This window comes from Schistocerca piceifrons, chromosome 3 (assembly GCF_021461385.2).
Source record: "Schistocerca piceifrons isolate TAMUIC-IGC-003096 chromosome 3, iqSchPice1.1, whole genome shotgun sequence".
Classification (NCBI taxonomy): Eukaryota; Metazoa; Arthropoda; class Insecta; order Orthoptera; family Acrididae; genus Schistocerca; species Schistocerca piceifrons.
Window position 1 is genome coordinate 590,856,637 of NC_060140.1, and position 20,921 is coordinate 590,877,557.

The following is a 20,921-nucleotide window of genomic DNA, read 5'->3' on the forward strand; positions in this document are numbered from 1 at the left end:
ATGTTCCCGACACCTTTGCAAACTGGCTTGTTGGTGTAGAGTGGTCAATTGTAGTCGGCGCAAGCGCCGTGAGCGCTGCCCTCTTTCTGTGAGCCACTGAAGTACCAGTTGCACGTCGCGTCCATGGTAATGACGAATCCGGGTTTCCTAATGCCTCTCTGACGATTGCTCAGTCCTCACGTTCAGTCGTCTGTCTAGGTTGACCGCTTCCTTCTGACGCTGTGGTTCATTCATTCCTGCCAAAACCTACGAATAGTGGAATAGTTCCTCTTCAAATGTCGAGAGATTCGCGGGTTACACCGAGCGGCTTCTTACAGCCCAACTACACGTCCTCTCTCACATGCTCTGGGTAATATTGTTCAAGTGCCTGTCTGCGAGGTACAGTTACTGCCTAACTGAGCACACGAAATGAAATTAACCAAGACTTTATGCTCTCGTATCGACATGTCCCCTATTTAGTATCTTTGCCAGCTGTTGGGTGCAGTTGTGTTGCAGTGTAACTCGGTCATCCATCGGCGGCCGAAATTTACACTTGTGCCTTTTGCATCGACACCTGTATGAATATCAATTTGTAACCGATTAGCATAATACATTCGTGGTGCGTCGTTCTTTGCATCTTAGAGCGTACAGTTATTCAGATTAATGTAAACACACAAAACTGCAAACAGTTTCTTTCTTGAAATAGTTATTTATTCATTCCAAGAAGCGGTTTTCGGAGCTTTTCAGGCTCTTCTTCAGATTGTTACTTAGCATAATGCTGGGTGACAAAAAGATGGAACATGCTTTAATGCATCGCCATGAGTATTGTTTATCTATCAAGTTGGATCCAAAATTTAGTTTTGTACTTACTGCGACGGGGGTGGCTTTTGTTGTTAGTATCCATCTGTCTGCTTCAATTGTAATGGCCATTTGGTACCACATCAGACACTTTTATATAATATGTGTGCATATACACTGTAATAACGGAACTTCGCCAGCATCGAGCCTGTGCTATATAACTGTTACAAAGATCGTGACACAAAGATACGACGTAGGCCTACGTTGATCAGCGACATTATATGGGGAAATACTTTAGTCAAAACTGGCGTTAATATGAAAGCCCAAATAAAATAAATAAATTACTACAAGGATAAACTTCAAGTTATCTGGTATCTTATTTATAGTCGTAGTAAAATATAATTCAGTCTGTTTATGAGCAAATGCTTTAATCAAGACTGACGTTAACAAGGTTGCCCAGCAATAAAGTAATATATAGTTACAGTATTTGCAATGAACTGCAGCTGTTTCTATGACCATGAACTTTATATTTAAGACAAGCTCATAATTTCAGATCAACTGCTGATTTATTTCTGTTTCTACATTAATGTTACCTGGAATATTTTTAAAGGAAGATTTTGTTTATTTCATCTAGAGGCAATACGTTTAAAAGTGTAATATTTGTAATGAACTGCAGCTTCCTAGGGAAGATTTTTCACCAAATTTCCAACCTCTTCAAGACATACAACATAAAAATAAGTTTCTTCACCAGCAATAAAACGCAAAATGTGATCATACACAGTACAAAATCACTACACAACAGTATCGAAAGTCAGGTATCTACAAACTCACTTGCAACTCGTGGCTTAGCTTCTACATTGGACAAACTGGGAGAAGCTTCACAACAAGATTTAAAGAATACACGGATGCACTTTGTCTTAACAATCTCAACAAGTCCGGCTTTTCCTCTCATCTTCCCCAACACAGTCATTCTGCAAACAACATAGAACAAAACCTCCAAATACTCCATTTTGCCAACAAAGGCATGATACTTGACCTTCTTGAAGAAATCTAAATCTTTATCAACAAAAATACACCATCTGACTATTTACTCAGTGACCAAACTGAACTGAGAAATAAATTTTTCCTTTACAGTTTCGAATATTTCTAGTTCAAAAGAGGTAATCAATCAATCAATCCTACCCCCTTCCCAACCCCTTCCCATCTCCTCTAACCCCTCCTATATCACTCTCTTTCCATTCTAGCTACATTCGTGTCACTGTAAATATAGTACCAGAGAATAAATTCTGTACTATATTTTTAAGTATCGATTACCTCTACTGTTAACACAAATTAAAACTTTTATACATACTACGTCCGCCGCTCGTGGGCTCGCGGTAGCGTTCTCGCTTTTCGAGCACAGTTTCCCGGGTTCGATTCACTAAAATGAAGTCTAATTTGTTCCTTGCAACTAGGAAACATCATAATTGTGCCATAGATATAGTTATAGGAAACATTGTTTTATTAATTAGCTTCTGTCCTGATGCAAGCGGATGGTATTTTAAGTTATTAAGGAAGTTATTAGCACTATATCTAGGCTACCTTGAGGCTATGATGATAAACTGACCACAATGTTGTTCAGTTTTAACTGAAATTTTAAGTAATTTTAGCAAAAGACAAGTTCCAGCTGATTCGTTAATTTTCTTCATGTGGAATTTTCATTTATTTTGAAGGTTCTTAATGTTTACATAAAACTTTGTTATGGTGGTTTTACCTTTGTAGACCTTCAATTATGGTCAGTTTCGGAAACCTCTTCCTCATTTCTAGAACGATCGGTAAGAGCCGATTTCGTTCTTTCCTGCCATTTACATAATACGCACATTACAGTTTAGCCTGCTTTCATTGTTCAAAGCGTGCAGATATGAGGCGTTGGTGACCTGTGCCTTCGTATTACCGCGTTTACCGATCACAAAAATTCGTTTTTGGTATTCGTTTCATTACCTGAACTCGTGATTTTTTTAAACTGATGGTCACGATGCAGGGAAAATATTTGTTTCTGTTTACCGATAGAGACTTTGCATTTTTGTGATGGTTAGAGGGAAGGAATACGGAACAGTTTATTTGATAGTAAAACATGCATTATTCAAAAATTATCATAAGAATTGTGCTACAGGAATAATTGTTAAATGTTTCTTGCCAACAGATTAAAGTTCCGGTTAATGCAAGTCGACCGTAATGTAACATTGTGCACTAGCTGAATTTTCTTTCCTTTGCTCGTCACTTGTGTTCAGTTACATCTGCAACAATTTACATGTCGACATGAACCACAAGTTATTCTAAAAATTAACGATGTGAAACACACTTGAGATGGTTCAAGTACTTAAAATTCGGGTCTGTGCAGTTCGGACATATCGCTATGTGGCGCTGCGTTCTATTGTCTGCTTATTCGCCAACACCTGTCGGTTTGCCGCATTACCCTGTAAGCAACTAATCCGGAACCTAGAATCAAAAGAAAGTTGCCTACCAAACGGCTTCCAGGGGAAACAAATATTTGGTTTGGAAAATTTCGCTTAGTTATTGACCAAATTTAAATATTTAAAACTCTGTCATAATCTTCTCATTAGGAGGTATAATCCTACGTTAAAAAGTTAACAGAAGAAGTGTGTTTCCTTCAGGCTTCGTAAGTGATGGCGTACAGCTACCTGGATTTTAAATATCCAATATTTCAGAGTGAGAGCACTTACCAACTTACAACAAACGAAACTTCAGAATCAGGTATAACGTTTTAATGTATTATTTCTTTATTACTGAGTCTATTCGCAAGTCAGTTTGCAGACGTTATCCACATATACTGCTGAATGTACCCGCAAAATTATATCATTGTACGATATGTAGCTCAGAAAATACGACGTCTTACACATTGAGGTGCGTGAAAAATTAGTTTTGCTTAAAATTAAGTGACCGCTGCTTCTTTCTGAGAGCACTTGGCGACTTTACACAGACGTTAAGCAAGATTTCAGATCTTCTCTAAGCTTGCTACCTGCTTAACATCAAGTAATACACCTCAACTCGTTTCTACTGTAATCAGGCGCTGGAAGCTGTTTTAGTACGCGGGAATTCGGTTCTTTAAAGAGTCGGGGTTTTACTGATTAGATAAATCGAAACAACGTCGACAACAAGTGATGATAAGAAGTATTCATTGATCCTAACTTTTATATCTGTCGACATACCGAAGCAACAGCGGGTTTTGAGTAGGATTATCTACTATTGCTAAGGGCTTTACCGAATTCAGAAGGAGGGAACATGTATGTGACGGTTCTGTCCGTTGCAGAAGTTTTCGCAAAGGAAATTGTGAGCATGAAGATCACTAACACAACTGTTTTATTAACCTTGTCTCGAAAGGAAAAAGATACAAGCTGACGCAATATCACACAGCTAACTAAAATTCGAAATTCGTGAACCTGTACAGTGCCAAGGTACGTTAAAAGCTAAAAACGTGACGGCAGAACACAAATAAGTCTCTACACAGGAAACAACGAACGCTGTGCCTTTTAATTACGGGAAAAGGGGCTACTTTGTGGACGACGAGAGCATAGGATTCTGCTGCGAACAAAAGTAGGCCCAAGGTAATTTCCATCTTTTGTACACTGAAACTTTTAAATAAAGACACTTCTCTTATTAGTCTCCCAGAAACAACGAAGTCCCTGTACGAGGAAGTTGGGTGCTCTTCCCTCTTCACATTTTTTCAAAATGGTTCAAATGGCTCTGAGCACTATGGGACTCAACTGCTGTGGTCATAAGTCCCCTAGAACTTAGAACTACTTAAACCTAACTAACCTAAGGACATCACAAACATCCATGCCCGAGGCAGGATTCGAACCTGCGACCGTAGCGGTCGTGCGGTTCCAGACTGTAGCGCCTTTAACCGCTCGGCCACTCCGGCCGGCCACATTTTTTCAAGAACAAGTTTTAACCTAAGCCATTTCAGAACGTGCGCCATTCTTAACCGAACATCATTTCCTCCTGAACGTGCAGTATATAATAAAACACTTCATCTGTGTCACGTCTCATTGTATTATGTAGCAAACAGTTATAAGTACTATCCAAAATCTTGGTAGCTTTACATGAAGATAAACATGAGTTCTTCCAGGCACTTGTCTCAAACCATCCTGCTTGTACTGTCTTCTTTTCTTTATTTAGTGGTTTTTTCGCCTGGTCTCGCGCTGTCCCTCGTTACAATTTCCTCTACACAGCTTTCGCTACACGGGTCAGATTATCGAGATTGTATTTTCCTCGCAATTTCTTATAGAAGCACACAACATTTTATCTTATTTTATTGACTCGCGAAGTGTATAACTAATCTTACATTTACGCATGCCACTTCTTCTTCTACCCTCCTAATCTCAGATAGGTTTTCTTTCAATGCTTCTACGGTTTTACACAATCTGGTTTAGTGTTTGACTTTTAAATGACAGTATGCTATGAGCGATTACAGTTATTTATGTTTAGTCTATTCTTCAGTATCTGATGATGGGATCCCACTTTTTAATTTCGGAAAATGTTTTCCTCGATTCTTTGTCACACCTTGTTACGATTAGGTTCTCTTGGCTAAGAGCTCTTTTTTTTTTTGTTTTGTTTTTTTGCACTGCCATACATAAGGATATCACTAAAACAAGGTTTTCTTCAATTTCACTGGCTTCCTGTTGGAAATTCATCCACTGATTATTACCGGACTGTAGTATTAATGCTTTTAATTACGTGTGGTCTGCCATTGTGGTCTGTTAGGTCTCAGCACACTTCCCGAAACATAAGAAACTTGGACTGCCAGTAATCTGTGTGTTCTGTCGTGCAAACAGAATTTATTTAAACTGGAACTCAGAAATAGTACAAAATGAATACGACAGACAAAAAATTTTTGCAGTTATACAAATAAAATATTGGTCTAGCTGGGTTTCGAGTAGAAGAATTACTATATGTACCACCATGCCACGGCATAAGTAGTACAAAGTAGAAAGAAGTGTGCAAATTTTCGCCTGTGTTATAATAAAATATAAGGAATCCGTTACTTTGTCCGGAAAAATCTTTTACAAAGATCGGCACAGTAGTCAGTGTTCACAAAAATTAAGCTTTGAGGTGATAAGCAGTTTTACTGGTCGGCAAACAGGAAGAATAAGCAAGAGATGTTGACGCCATTAGACATCAACATGAATATGGAAGATTTCTGTCCATTTCATAAGAACTTCGATCTTTTCTGCCGATTGTGCTGGTGGGCTGAGAGCCGAATGACTGGAAACAGATTTACACATCCAATATTCGCCTGATAACCAAGGAAAACCTTCTAAAACTTTTGTTGCAACTGAGCGATTTGGACTTCCATAATTAGTTCCTGGAGCAATGTTTCTCACTGTCACAGCAAAAATTTAAAAGCTGTGTGTATGTGTAAGTCTGGTTTTCAGGCTGGTCTTATAAGGACAATGGAACAGGGCGCCCTCGGCTGCCACAGCAGTCGGTAATTAAGTGTATGCACCACACGATAGAATAGAACCCTTTATGAGGAGCGGCTGTTCATTCATTCATCCATTCGTTCGTTCATTCGCTCTCCCATCGTCTTCGATACATCCGATAATGATGGAGAACTGTAGGTGTGTGAAGTGTGACGCTGTGTATTAACAGGCAGCAACAGCCACTGTGCGGCACTTCTGTAAAGTTCACTAGGAACCAATTGTGACTAGTGCTAATCAATTCACAACAATACTTACCGGAATTACTTCTTGTGTTCTTATTATAAGTATACTGATATTGCACAGATACTTTGGAAAAAAGGCACTGTTCCTCCTCTTATGTCCACCTCCATAGCTGAGGAGTCATCATGGCTGATTGTCATGCTGGGGAAACGGGTTTCGATTCCTGGCACTGCCAGGGATTTTTCATTGGTGGCACCACTGGAATGAGGTGTATTTAGCCTTTCAGCTGAGGAGCTACTTAGATAAGAAATAGCAGCATCAGGACTGATAATCCGACAGTGGCAAGCGAAATCATAGTGACTCCACGCCCCTACATACCGTATCCCGATGACGCCATTTGCTGAGTGTGACACGGTGGTCGGTCGGGTCCAGTTGGTCCGTCTATGGTTGGAATGCAGTCCTTTCTTTTACTCCTCCTTTGCTACTGGTCTCCAATCACGTATTATCGTAACTGGTTTTCGAATCACTGGGGATCCTCAATATTACTATCTGATGCCTACTGCCGATCTGCTATTGACTTTCGAGCTAGATGTGAAACACTATTGTTAAATGTATATATGGATTCATAACACAGATGCGAAAGTAATTTTGCCGCGTAAACCTAAACCTGCCTACTTCATTCTACATTCTCTCTTATTAGGATATACGACACTCACAGAAACCAATATGAGTAGAGTAGTGTAATTTTGGTATACATTGCTAGGTAACATCCTTCTTGTGAAACTCAACTCGCACGGAACTCAAACCGCACTTGTCTGACATGAGATGAGCTTTGCATCAAGTTAGTCAGGTAGGCTCAGTATTTTTTAATTTCCTAAAATCATTTCACGTAGTATCACATCTATGCTTCTTTTCAAAATTACGATCGTATGAGGTATCAGATGAATTTGATGACTGGATTGAGTATTTTTTGGTAAGCATGTCGTAGCTACTTTGGATGGAGGGTCATCGCAATATGTAGAAGTTACTTCAGTCACGCCCCATGGACGTGTGTTGGGACCCTTTCTGTTCGTGTTACATATCAGTGAGAACGCGGACCATAGTAATAGCAGACTTTTCGCAGATAATGCAGTTGTCTGTGACGAAGTGCTGTCTGGAAGAAGAACTTGTAGTCAGATCTTGATTTAGATTTCAATGAGGTGCAAAGATTGGCAACTTGCTTTACAGAACTGTGAAAAAAATAAGTGTCTTATAACTACAGCATCAGTGACTCACGGCTGGAATCAGTCAATTCATACAAATACCCAGGTGTAACACTTTCTAGGGATATGAAATGGAACACTCACTTACGCTCAATCGTGGGTACGTGAATCAGGTTGTACGCTTCGGTTTATTGATAGATTACTGTGGAAATGAACGAGTCTATAAAGGAGACTGCTTACAAATCACTCGTGTGACCCATCCAAGAATATTGCTTAAGTGTGTGGGACCCATATCAAATAGAGCTAACAGGTGATATGGAATGCGTACAGCACATGTCAGCACTGATGGTCAAAGGTTTCTTTCATCCGTGGGAGAGTTTCACAACATGCTAAAGAAACTGAACTGGTAAATTCTTGAAGATATAAACTATCCCGAGAAAGGTTACATATAGCCGGCCGGTGTGGCTGAGTGGTTCTAGGCGCTACAGTCTGGAACAGCGCGACGGCTAAGGTCCCTGTTTCGAATCCTGCCTCGGGCATGGGTGTGTGTGATGTCCTAAGGTCAGTTAGGCTGAAGCAGTTCTAAGTTCTAGGGGACTGATAACCTAAGAAGTTAAGTCCCATAGTGTTCAGAGCCAAAGGCTACATATAAAGTTTCACAAACCGGCTTTAAATGATGACTCTGGAAACACACTACAGCCCCATATGCATCACTCCCGTACGGATCATGAGGACAAGATTAGATTAATTACAGCATGGACAGAGGCGTTTAATCAATCATTCTTCCTACGCTCCATCAGTGAATGGAAAATTTAAATGTCCTAATAACTAGTACAGTGGGACCTGTCCTCTGCCATGCACTTCACAGTAGTTTGCAGAGTATAGATATATATGTAATTGTATAGAAAGTAAATCCTGAACAATCAGACGCTTGAAATTTTCATATTGTTGTGTTAATCCAGTGTCAACTGTCAGAATTTGCTTTGTGCTGGTGGGTATCTTTTCGTCTAAATGCTTCGTGTTGGGGGACGAGAATGCCGTTGCTATTACCAGGTGACGTGGTGGATAGCTGCTTTGCATTGTTTGGTATCTGCATGATCAGCTGTTCCGAATACTGTTTTAAGCATTAATCCTCCAGCATTGAAATACGCTCTCTTTATTTCATGTGGTGGAAGGGCATCAGTGATATTACACAACTGATCATGGATATTAGTGATTGTGGTGGTCAGGTGTGTCAAGGACCGGAGGACTTCATGTTGTTAGGATTCGCTACAATGGACTCTCAGTCTAGTAGTTTTTCTGTCACGCGTTACAAATTAACTTCCTCGTTGTGGAAGAGTAATAGCTTGATTTCTCCGAAATTTTCTGCCGAGATAAGGTGTATGCATTAAGTTGCTTACTCTTTCAAATAATACTCCATACGTGTAGCACTGGATGTGGAATGTTGGTATTTCAACAACGGTGATTAGAAAAATGGGTAGAGGTTTACATCTCATTCTGATACGCTTGTACAGAATATGGAAATACATTTGGCGGTCAGCAGTAGTGTAGCAGATGGTTCGCGAAGTAGACGCACAAGCTAGACGTACAGTCAATGATGGTGATGGTAGACACAATTACCGAGTAGACCGAGATTTACAACCTTAAGGTGGAGTGGATAATGCATTCCGTCTATCCAGACAATAACAAAAGGAGTAAGTAATTATGTGTGTACGATGGTAGGTGCGATAAGAGCTGACTTTGGTTGGCAAACTGCGACACAGAATCAAAGCGACCCTCTGACAACTTCACTGAATCCTTTAAAGCTTTTCGGTAACAGAGTTTAGGCTCAGTGGTTGGAAAGGTGGCGTCGTGTAACATCCACGTTATAAACATTTGGCTACAGTGCGACGAGAGGAAATTATGCCTCTAACAGTTATAAAAATTATCTATTCGACGTATGAAAAAACAGTGAAAACTTATAAATACTAATTATTTATATAATATTCTATGATATAATTGGACATATCGATGTGTATCATACAAAGACAATGATAATTGTAAATTCCTTTTATGATCTGCGTCTGTCTTCTTTTGTTTTTACCTTTTGTTGGTTGGCTTTTGTAAGTTGCGGACGCATATCAGACTGAGGTCTGTTAAGAAATTGTAATTATTTGTTAATTATTACTTGATAATAGAGTTCATTATTATTATAAAAATGAGTGAATAATTATTTGTAACTTTAATTCCTCTCTCAGTAAGCATTATCTGTGTTAATTATTTCTTTCCGCTGTCAGGAGCGCAGCTATTGATGATAGCGATTTGTATCGCGTTTTTGTCTATGTTTTCCTTAGAAACAAATCAAATGTTTGCTTGATGAAGTCTAAATAGTGCACAATACGAAAGTAGAGTTTCTGTAAAGTTTAATAAACATTTAAAACACTTATTTGCTCTAACAATAGAAAGTCTCTATCAATTGTCTGCCGCCATCTTAACAATTGTCTCAGCGGTAGATTCAAATTACGGAACTCTGCAGACATAAACGCCGAACGTAATACAAATGTGTAAAAATAAATGTGCACCGGTGATCCCGAACTCATTTTATTGAAAATGATTCGAATCAGATTGGTTCTTTAAAAACAGTGCTCATAGCACGATCGTTATAATAAACTTTTCTAGCTGATGTATGGAGCAGAAATTAATTACGCACGAGTTGCGAAGAATATTGTTTCAGGTAACATACGTCAGTGTTGTGCGCGGCTGATATTCGGTGGTTTTAATGATCATTTTACTGAAGATAACTGTTTCCATCATAATCCATAGTTGTATAGAATCCGTTCTATGAACTGTGATTTAGTGATACTTACACAACTTACAGACAACACTTTAACATGACGTTAACTCTGAGTTCTTTAGCAACTTGATCAAATCTTTATCCGGGAGAAAAATTATTTAGTAATAACTCAATATAATAAAATAAGATTATCATTTCCATTTACAAATTAGTTAAATACCAAACCACTGAATAACACAGCGAACGCCACAGTCGTCAGATTGAAACAGCAGACGAGAGCTAACTCGAAGGTTCTCCCGTGGGGAGTCGAGTGTAAGAGGACACTCAGTTTCAGAGAGACAAGAGTCTCGTGAAAGCGTAAAGGTCCGGTTCTAGTGAGAATGGAGAATCGGTGTTCGAGATTCGAGAGAGTTACAAGGCGGAGCTCAATTTTCAACACTACTGGCTAGTATGAAAAGAAGAGAGATATGAAGCTAGTGTCTGCAACGAACTTTGGCTGATGGTTAAGGGGGCGTTGATGAAATTGACCAAAAATGTCAATTTTCGATTTATTTTTTATTTGTTAGTAAAACTCGTGGACAATGAGTTCCCAAAGTTTCAATGTTGAAATCGCATCCGAAGTGCCTGAAAATTAATTAAAAGTGTGACGCGGTCTCCCTGCCACGCCCACGTTTCGAAGCAGCACTTCAATATGAGCTCAGTGAACAACGATTGTGTTCTACTTTCAGCCAAACGTATGCGCGATATATCTAGAAGGCCGTGATACATACTCTCTGGTTTTATAGATCATCTTTGACTCTGTTCCGTATCATATAAACAATAACAAACTACCTGCATCGTTTATGACCAAGCACTTCTTTTTTTGCCTTGTGATACTGATGGAGATTTATACAAGCGTTTGATTCTTTCTTCATTCAGTTATGCCAAGATCACAGAGAGTGTATAAAAAACTGGATAAACTGCTTTTGAATAAGTTAGTGAATGGAAGATGTGAGAAACAACGACAAACCAGCAATGAAGCGACGTCCGAAGTAAAGACATCTGCTGAAAATATCAACTCACCTCCTAGCAGCACCAAGCGAAAAATTGGTGATATGAACCTCGGTACACTGGATTATATTAATTTACCTTGAATTATTGACTGCAGAAGTGAAATTTTCTTGTATTTGTAAAACTTGTGGTAGTGATAACATTCAGATTATAGATGAAGGTAAGGGAGTAGGTTTGGCATCCAATCTGCACAGCGTGTGTAAAAAATGCGTTGCTGATAGCTCATTCAAAACTTCTAAATGTAAAAACTGGTACTATTAAGCTAATATAAGGTATACCTATGGACTGAGGTGCACTGGAGGTGGGAGAAAAGGGGGAAATTTATTGTGTGGAATAATGAATATGCCAGCGCCATGTCTGAGATTTACACAAATAAACTGTGTACTGGAAAACAGTTTCCGACAGTGTGAGGACAGTATGACAGCAGCTAGAGTAGAAGCTATTGCAGATGAGAACGATTCTGGTCATGTTAGAACAGATTTTGTTGTGTCATGTGATGGTACATTCATCAAAAGAGGGCACACATCTTTATATGGTATGTCAAGCGTCATGTATTGACACAGGGAGGTACTACTTATTCAAGTTATGAGCAAATTCTGCCATAACTGTGCACTTATTGGAGAATGTGAAGAAGATGTAGAAGGATGTAACTGCAGCAAAACATTTACTGGTTCTAGTGGTGGAATGGAAGGAGCTGGTATGCAAATTATTTTTTAGAGATCTGCCAAGGAACTTGGTGTCAGATATATGAAATATCTTGGGGATAGTGACTCCAATGCATTCAAGTCTGTGAATGAGAGAAAGCCTTATGGAGAAGTTTCAATTGGGAAACTTGAATGCATAGGTCACATCCAGAAGAGAATGGGCTCAAGAGTGAGGAAAACTTGTCAGTGACATGGAGGGCAAAAAGTTTGAAGATGGAAAGGGCACTTGTGGACGCAACAGACTCACAAACAAGATGGTAGACTCTCTTCAAGCGTATTATGGCAAGGCTATCAGACATAACATATCCAGTGTAAATGAAATGAAAAGTGCAGTATGGGCTACATATTTCCACATGTTGTCAACAGATGAACATCCTATTTATAATCTGTGCCACATTAGCTGGTGTAAGTATCTACAAGCTCAGATGGATAATAACCCTTACATTAACAAGGAGAGGCTTCCAAATTGTATCCTGGATTTGTCAAGGTCACTTACAGGTTTCTGCCCGATCCTGCACATCTGAAAAATGTGTTTATAGCGAAACCCAAAATCCAAATGAGTCTCTAAATTCACTCATATGGAACTGATGCCCTAAAACACATTTGCATTTGCTACAGATGTCAGAATTGCAACTTACGATGCAGTTATTATATTTAATGATAGGAACGTCGGGAGGATGAAGGTATTAGAAAGAGTGGACTTTAAGATAGGAAATTTTTTTCAAGACATCCTGAGAAAAACAGATTTACAGCGCGTCTCTGCAGCTGAAAAGTCAGTTGAAGACCTGGCATAGGAAAGAAGACAGACAACAAGAAACCAGAAGAGAAGCACTGAAGTGAAAGACGACCCAGAGTACAGATGTGGTGCCTTCTGAAGAAGTGACACAAGGAAAAATTTTAGGTTGAACTTTAAATTGGGTTCCTAAAAATTTTGTTTTTTAAAGCTTATGTACCTTTCCCTCAGATTCTATGAATGCTAGAATTATGAAATTTTGTACACATATTTCTGTAAATCTAATAAACATTGTCTCAAGAGTAAATTTTGAAATTCTGATCGCAAGCTGAGATATGGGGCAAAGTGCTTGGAACTTTGCATGAATTTAAAATTGACTTGTGGAATTATAGACAAAAAATTATGAACATTCTCCTATTTCACCTATTCCAAAAACATAATGAGAGAAGCTTACAACATATAAAGATAGGAAACAAAGAAATTTTTATAGAAGTCTCTTGAATACTTTCTGAGAAAAAGGAACATACATTACTTTTTGAAATTAAAACTTCTAAATTCATTCGAAAAAAGTTGTATATAATCAAAGGATTTTATATGTAAATTTGTTACTTTCATATAAAGTGTAGTACAAAATTTCATTACCATATCTCCAAAACTGTACATTTGGTGCATTTTTGAAAGAGTATGTGTTATTCATCAACCCCCTTAATGGTGACCCTTTGTTGTGGGGCTCAGGGTAAGGTAAATTGCAAAGTTACAAATTTACATGTGGAGAATGTTACAGATAAATTGATTAAACACTTCTTTCTGTCGAATAGGAATCATACGAGTGATTCCCTGTCCAACCCATAGCACTACTTAAGATTTCATCATGCACTACTTAATATTCCTGGCCTAGCAATAGACTGGATAGACTGGAAACAGGAATTCACAGGGGAGGAATGATTCCACGTGATGGGTTACTTTTTATTTTGGATTCAGGTATAGATAGGTAATAGGTGAGGTGCCACAGCTCCAGAGTTCACAAGACTATGTAATGTAGCTGTCCTGTCTGACGCTTCATAATCTTACTGTGTAAGGTTAGCTGAACGTCAACATGGAAGAGAAATGATAAGAGACGTATGTTTATGTAAGGTTTCCACTGGATGGGATACAATCTATCATAACTTTAAGGCTTTCTATTTCAGGAGCTGTGGCAAAAGAGAGAGATGGCCATGACTCTAGGTATAACCAATTAGCCACGCTAATAGCAGTACCAAAAGGACTCTACGAAAATAAGGGTAATGTAAGTAGTGGGGCAGAAACAGAACAAGATACAAATGACATTGAAGTAGTTGTCACTTCTCGTGTTACAACAATGGGTGAATTATATTCGAGGTCTCCCAGGAGAACCTCCGTCCTACCCACACACCTAATAAGAATTCCCAGGCTCATGGAACACTTGACCCTCAGATACAAAATGTGGATGATCTTGGGCAGATAACATACAAATGATATTGAGATGATGTATTATGTTGCACATCCTGCCTACGCACAATTACTGCACACCCTCCCTCCAAGTCTGCCAACAAACCTGAGATACTACCGGGTCTCGATGACCTTGAGTATCATGTTACACAATCATTCCCCAGGACCATTGGAGTAAAACCTGTCTCTTTTGTACCACATTCATAAGTAGGGCTCCAGTCCTTAGCTGTGTAACACATGGAGAGTACCACCAGGTCTTTTAGGGTCAGGATAACATAATTTGTTATAAGTAATGGTGAATGAAATTTCTTACAATTATTTAAGTTGCTCCATTTCATGTCTAGAGAATTAAGGTACGGATATTTGCTATAAATTAATTTTGGTATTATTACGATTATGAAGTCACAGCTCTTTAGGGCCAGGGTCAGGGTATTTATTAATACCATAAAAAGAGGTGAATCTTATCAGGTGGTGACACTCCGATCATTCATCGGATTTTCCACATTTGGATAACTAAGCGTAGCGTTTTGACAGTTACATTGCAGCTGACCATTGTCGTGAAATATTGACTAATCTATCAACAACAGTGGCGTGTTGGAGTGTGCACAACCAGCAAATAGCATTGTCAGTAGGTGTGGGATTCTTGTGCTACACTCGTGTAGTCAACACAACACTGCGTAAACTTCTGATGGCGCCTGTTACTTCCGAAGTGTAACAGGTAACTTGCGATATTATTGCTTGCATATGAACATCTTAAGTGGTACAGTATCATTTTTTTGTTCACTGTTAATACTGCTTTACACTATGCAGGCCTAATCACAAAACTGCATTTTTGTAGGGTGAATCCGATCACGCGAGTATACCAAAAGGTTCTGGAACCAACACGGAAGTGTAACTACAAACCAGAATTTCAGCTAAATGTTGTGAAACCTTCAAATTACGAAAATTAAGGATCAGGAAAGCTTTAGAGCAATACACGGTCCCAAATACGTTAAATGACAGTCTCAAGGAAAGGTGCAAATACTAGATAGGCACCCAGCCAGCGTCAACCAATAGTGAGGAAAAACGCCTGTTTGAAGGATTATTGTGTTGTGCGAAATGGGGGTTTCCGTTGAAGAATAACGAGCAGGGAGAATTGAAAAAAGATTTCGTGACAATCAACCCAGGCACAATTGGGTAAAATGTTTTCTGAAAAGAAATAAAGAACTAACGGTGAGAATAAGTGAAAATGTGAAGAAGGCAAAGGCAGCAGTTACCCAAGAAACAGTGATTGATTATTTTAAAAACCTTGAAGTGACCTTGAGTGGCGTCACCCCCCTCCCACCCTCCAAAGTTATAAGCTATGTAACCTCCCCACAAAAATATTTAATTAAAATATGAATCATGTGTAAACTCCCACGGAAATAATAATAAAAAATGAATTTTTGTGTAACCTCCGCACGGAAATAATAATTAAATGAATTTTAAATGTTGTAACCTTGGGACAAAATTGGCTCCCATTTATAATCTCTGTGCAGAAATACATTCACATTTAATGTTCCCACAAAATTCTTTTCTCATTTAATGTTAAGTTCGAAACAGAAAAATTCCTAAACACCAAAATAAAAAAAAATTCAGTAACCTGGTAAATTTTATGACGACAGCAGCGTTGCGTCTCGGCCCTGTATTCTGAAGAAAAAAAGCAAAAATTCTTACCTCAGCGGCCATGTGTCTCAATTTAACAGGTACAATGGGATGTAATGGAGGAATATGTGAAGTCGTATCTGACTTAGCTTTCTGGCAGATTTTACATGACGCTAAAACTCATCGAATACGTTTCTCCATGTTGCTAAAATAACAGTTCTGTCTAAGTATAAGAAAACATTTTCTGGCTCCGCAATGTGCGTAACTTAAATGAGTATACCAGATTAATTTGTCAACAAGTTCGTCAGGAATGCATAATAACCCATTGTTGCTGTCAGGATGAGAGCGGCGAAACAGAATGTTATTGCGTAGAGTGTAATGGTTTCTAATGGTAACATTATTCCTATCTTGCCAAAGGTGTTTAATTTCTTTCCACACGTTGTCTTTACTCTGCTCTTGAGCTATGTCTTGTAATGACGACGAAATGAAATTCTCAAATGCAACTTGTTGAATGTACATGACGCTGAAATTTGCTTTGCAGAAGTTGGTTGCGATGTCTTCCTGATTGTTGCTTTGAGAACGGGATAGTGCGTCTGCTACAATATTTTGTGTACCGGGAATGTGAACAATTGTGAAATTAAATTCTTGCAAATAAAGTTTCCATCTACTTGATCTGTCGTGCGTAAATTTAGCGGAAAGTAAAAACTGTATCGCTCTATGATCTGTGTAAACGGTCGTATGTCTTCCATAAAGAAAATGCCGTAATCTCGTAAATGCCCATACAACACATAATGTTTCAAGTTCTGTAAAAGAATAATTACGTTCAGCAGGTGACAGAGTGCGACTCGCAAAGGCTATGTTTTTAATTACTGTAGTGCCATCTTCTTCAATTTCCTGAAAAATGTGTACGCCTAAAGCGCTGTTAGAACTGTCGGTGGCAATGGAAAAATTTCTAGTAAGATCCTGATGTGATAAAAGTGGTGCATTCAACAAAGCTTCTTTCAGGTTCACAAATTCAGAATGTGCTTGCCTATCCCAGGACCAAATAGTGTTTTTACCTGTCAATTGACATAATCTAGGGGTGTCGAAAGCAGAGTAATAAATAAATTTACGAAAAAAGTTAATTAAACCCAAAAAGCTGCGTATTTCTTTATTCGTCGTAGGAAGAGTAATGTCACGTAAAGCTTGAAGTTTTTCCGAGTCAGGCGCAATGCCTTCTGCTGAAATTACATGTCCAAGAAATTTTATAGAAGTTTTGCCAAAGTGCGATTTACTGAGATTAACTGTGAGTTGTTCAAGAATCAGATTGTGTTCAGACCAGTTAGCTTCTGCCATAAGAATGTCGTCTACATACGTTGCGATTCTGTCTTTTAATGCAAAAGTGTGTATCGGATGTCGTCAAAGTAATAACATTTTCGTGAACAACATTCTGCGTGTCAAAAGTAGTGCTTACGTTGTCGTAAGATGCAACCTGTACTGTATCTGGTCAAATTCTATCTGACGTGCTATTATTTACGGGAGGATGCTGTGGCATTTCGACTATTTCTACTGTTCTGTTATTTCTTCCTGACGTTCGGGATGATATCTACTGTCTGGTTCACTGATAATTTGTTGGTGCGGATGATTCTGCTGCTGCTAAGACCGACTGTTATTAAACGTACGCTGAAAATTGTGCTCATTATTTTTACGTCTGTCATGATAATCATTGCTATACGGCGCGTTGCGATACGAGTTGAAATGATGTGTTTTCTGTACGTAGTAATTTCCTTGTTGCTGTGCGCTACTATTTGGTGTGGCTGACGCTATACGTGTAGGCGGCGAAACATTAAAGCTTGGTTGACCTTGTACATTACATTGTTGGTTAGGTATGCTAACGGGCTGGCTTTGATGCTGTTGTTGGGAAAAACCTCTATTGTTACCAAAATGTGGTTCCTGTTACTGATAATTTTGTCTGTTATTAAAGTTACGGTGATAGTTCTGGAGTGTCTAATGAAAACTGTCACTTTCGGTAAAACTCGTCTTATCAGATTTCTTTACTCATTCTTAATCCTAGATAGATCGATAGTTAAAGAGCTATTATGACAGAAATAAATGATAGTACAAGAGAAGGCAGCAGTGCAGAAAACTAAAGAGGAAACAGCACTACTATGGCTTGGGGCCCTGTGCACGCTAAGGCACATATTCATCGAAGCGTAATGAATCCCCCAAGGTAAATTACACGCTACAAATAAATTTTAGTTTCTGCATTACAGGCAATGGTGGTAAAAATTCAAAAGGAAATTGTTGTAACCAGGCCAGTGCTGGTTTCTGCATTACAGGCAATGCTGATGAAAGTACAAAAATAAATTGTCATATACGGTGCAAAGCGTGTACCTGTGCTCTGTCATTTTTAAATACCTTAAATTTTCTCACTGATAGAAAATGTTTGTAATCAAAATTATCGTCTATGTACGTCTTAACAGGTTCAGGATTGTTTGAGAATCTATTTGTCTGTGATTGTTCGGAATCTAAGTCACATACTCTCTGTAAATTACCTAAATTATACTGGTTGTGTGAGTGTGGCAAATGTTCGGAATGTGCCGTATGCTGTGACGTGTTATTGACTGAAACATTTTTCATCTCTGTCACTTCTTGCCGTAAAGTTGACAATTTTCTACGTAATCTATTATTGGACGAATCTATCTCACTGATCGTCTGCTGTAAATTTTAAAATTCAGGTGTTCGATCAAACGAAATCGGTGAAGTATCGTCTGATTTGCTGTCATTATTACTTTCAATAATGTCAATAAGACTGGCCAATTCATCATATTTTTCAGTCACTATTTTTACTTGATCATCGTTTTTAGTGTCACAAGCATTAATTTGTTTTTGTATTTTACGTGTGGTTTCGTTCAATTCCTTAACGTCTGCTTTGATGACATCGGAATCCTGTATTAACTCTAATTGTTCAAGTCTGTCGGTCACTGTCTGAAAGTTTGCTATGTGTGTTTCTGTTTTTGATTTAAGATCGGAAATTTCATCACGCAATTCCATGTTCAACTGTTTGATAGTATTGATTTCGTCTGATATAGTAGCAATATTGTTGTCTACGTATGTTTTTGCTTTCGTAAACAATTTACGTTTATCTTCCTGTCTCTGTGCGGTAATTGTTTCCATGAATTGTCGCTTTACTTTATTCTGATCCTGTATGAATTTACGGTAACGCGTTTCACTGATTTGTAGGTGGTGGTTAAAACGTTCGTCAATTTGACTGTTCTGTTGGTCAAATTTCGCGTCTACTTTTGCATCCAGTGTGCGTGAAAGTTCTGCTGACATTAATTTAAACTCGTCGCGTAACTTCGTTGCGTTTTCAGAGCATTGTTTACCGACTCCACTAATTTCGTCTCTAAGTAATTTAATTGTAGCTGCATATCTATTATTTAATTCTTGTGCCACTGATCTCATTTCTTCACTGCTGTTCCTAGCACAAGCCTTAATTTCCTCACGTAATTGTTCCTTACTATCATGACATTGCAAGGCAATGGCTGTAATCTGTTAACTAAGCTATTTGCAATTGTTATCTAGTTTTTCATTAAGTTGTTTCTTCTGTTCACTAAGTTGTTTGAAACTTTCATTAAGGTTGTCTCGTTTTTCATTCTGTTGTAGCAATACTGCCATAATTTGATCCAACCCAATATTACCTACTTTATTCTCTGTGCTGTTTGATGACGTACCTGCAATTGTCACGTTTTGTGTAACCATTTGGTCATTCTGTGATTCTTGAAAATGTTTCCCAATCGGATGTGCACTGTTAGTCACTACCTCGGAATCAAATAAATCTGCCGTACTTTGAGTACACTGTTCATTTTCGTTAGAAAAATTTATCTGTTCACAATTCAAGTTTTGCAAATCGGGTGTGTTAAACTGGCCAGCGTTCATTGTAACAGAACGTCCCGCGTCATCAATTGTCGTTAAATTAACAGAGGACACAATTGCATTTGTTTGCTCATCATTAGGATCAAAATCATTACTAGTGGTCGGTACGCACTGATTGTCTGTAAATGGAGGATTGTCGCTATTACACTGTGTGTTGCAAGTATTATCGGTCAAGCTATTCGAGTCGGCTATTTCACTCATTGTACATCGCGATGTACTGTTAACAGGCGATGTTGTGTTAACAGTTTTTCGCGGCATTTTTCACAAATCAGAATTAAGCACAAATGAAACAAGGACAATGCAAAATGCAACAAACACAATTACAACAAAGAGCAACAAATTGCCGATGATATGTGAAAGAAAGAGGGACAAATTAGTAAATGCGTTGCGCCAGCTGCAAACTACATTTAAGTAAATAAGAGCAGATATATGACTACTTATCAGAAGATTCACAAAGAAATACGATCCTGGCCGGATGTCGCCAAGTGTAACCTCCCCACAGAAATATTTAATTAAAATATGAACCATGTGTAAACTCCCACGGAAATAATAATAAAAAATGAATTTTTGTGTAACCTCCGCACGGAAATAATAATTAAATTAATTTTAAATATTGTAACCTCGGAACAAAATTGGCTCCCATTTATAATCTCTGTGCAGAAATGCATTCACATTTAATGTTCCCACAAAATTCTTTTCTCATTTAATGTTAAGTTCGAAACAGAAAAATTCCTAAACACTAAAATTATAAAAAAATTCAGTAACCTGGTAAATTTTATGACGACAGCAGCGCTACGTCTCGGCCCTGTATTCTGAAGAAAAAAAGCAAAAATTCTTACCTCAATAAAAACTGCGAATATATCTGCTCTTACCTAAAAAAATTTTTTGTCACAGCTCCGTGCAATGCTGGCCTGTGCTTTGTGATTCATGAAAGGAATAATTATCCATTGGATATATTCTTTAAATTGAAATGAATGCTTTTTAAAAAAAAAAATTACTTTATATTATAAATAT